Raw genomic sequence first — 2,271 nt, 5'->3', positions numbered from 1 at the left:
CAGGGTTATATTGCTCATATCATGCATATGGTGTCTTGCATTTCCATGCCATCTGCCTAGATTAGACATGCTTTGTGTGAATGCCTCCTGTTTGCTTTCTATATTAGATATGTGAATTATGCAATACCATGTTTTTCAGCCAGTTATCATATATGTGAATTATGCACCACCATGTAGCCAGGCATCATATATGTGAATTTTCTCATGCCATCCTTTTTTATTACGTATTCCATCTGTCGACAATCTGTGTATATTGAACCACTCTTCATGTTTATCAGCCATTTGAGCTGGTTATGGAAAAAATCAGGACTGAAAACAAGGTCTTCAGAGCAGGCAATGGTACCTGTTGAAGCATATATCCCGATGGTTATAGGTAGCTCCTCGGAGGAGGATTCAGAGAAAGATGACCAGTCCTATATCCCACCTGAGGTGTATGCTCTAATCTGCAATGTTTATATTTCTCATATCATGCATATGGTGTCTTGCATTGCTTAGTTTAGACATCATATGCACAATATTCAATTCCATCTACTTGGTTTAGATCATACATGCGAGTGCCAGCTGCTTAGTATATGAATCAATTATGTCAATTATATCATGCCATCATGTATACTTAGACAACATGTATGTGAATTATTTCATGCCAACCTATTTTAGAAAGACATCATATAGTTTTGTCATGTCATCATGTTTAGATACTCATCTTATGTTGAATTATGCCATTATATCCTGTTAAGTTATCCATCATATATCTGAAATTGTGTCATGCTATCCTGTTTAGTTAGCCATCATATATGTGAAATTGTGTCATGCTATCCTGTTTGGTTAGACAACATATATGTGAATTACCACATCTGTCGTGGAATTGTCACGGCAGATGTCCTCATGAAAGGACTTAGTCGTGGAGCCACCACTACGGGTTAGCTTGAAGGGATTAAACCGGACAAGGGGACAAGAGAGTTTTATACTAGTTCGGCCCCTTCGATGAAGGTAAAAGCCTACGTCTAGTTGCGATTGGTATTGCTGGGGTTTCGAAGACCAGGGAGCGAATCCGCTTTGTCTGGCTTCGAGTTGTTGTTTTCTGTCCCTGAACCGCCGCCGGGTCACCCCTTTATATACTCAGGAGGACCCCGGCCGGTCTACAGAGTCCCGAGGCTGGCTCATACAAGTGTCCGCCTCAGTCTCTTCTTTCTTATCTTACAATGCAAGTTTATACAATCATGGCGGTTTACTATCATGGGCCCTAAACCGCCTGCGGGCTCTGGGCCTCTAAGCTTCATCCGTAAAGCGCCATCTTCTGGGTTTCCTTGGGCTTCGGTATAACTGAAGGTGAACCGGCCCCTCCTGGGCGGTTTACCCTTAGTGGTTATATCCTCAAAATTAGGCCCTAGATTTATTTGAACATGTTCATGTCAGTCTTCAATCCTTGAATTTCTGGCAATTCTCGTAAACCGCCATATTGTCTTCTCCCTGTGAACTTTGATGAATCGCCATGACGTCATCTTCTGTTACTGTAGTAAATCATTGTGACGTCATTCCTGTATAAAAAAGTTTTATAAATATTCCCTTCTCTTTAATTAATTCCCGAAGATCGAGGCGACAACTGCATCCTCTTTTGCCGGTTCCGATTCCTCGATTTTTGCGCCTGTTGTTTTATCCCACTTCCTTATAAATAAGACCGGGGCGCCTTCCATTTTCCCTCTTTCCAAACCGCATCGTCTTCCTCCTCGCGACCCGAAGACCTCAAGTATCGACGCCGCAATTGTTTGTGCTTATTTTGCATAAAAATAGATCGCATTTCCATTGTTTGGAAGCCCTCTTCGAGTGTATGAACTTCTCTGCACTGTTTTAGGTCTAGAATTTTTTCCTTCCAGAGCGACCATTTTATCCAAAATAATAATTGCAACTTGTGAAACATGTTTGTTCCACACTTAACAAATTTTCAGCTTGGGGTTCTGCCTCCAAAAGGCGGTTTATCCTTTAGTGTTGATAATTCATCGTATGTCATTAGCCCTCTCTTAAACCGCCATCTAGACTTTGAACAGCCATGCCCAGTTCACTTCATACGTATACCTTGAATTGCCGATTTAATATTTTGACAAACACATACGAACCGCCAATCGTAAACCGTCCATTTTCCTTTTACAGACTTTGTAAGATGACGAAGCAATTTGCTGCTTGCAACTGGGTTCCATCTCGGATCACAGAAATGCAAATCAATGAATATGTCACCACCGGCGCTTTAGCTTCAAAAAATGTCCTCCGTTGGCG

Source organism: Triticum dicoccoides, chromosome 6A, assembly GCF_002162155.2.
Source record: "Triticum dicoccoides isolate Atlit2015 ecotype Zavitan chromosome 6A, WEW_v2.0, whole genome shotgun sequence".
NCBI lineage: Eukaryota > Viridiplantae > Streptophyta > Magnoliopsida > Poales > Poaceae > Triticum > Triticum dicoccoides.
This window is presented reverse-complemented; position numbering follows the sequence as displayed.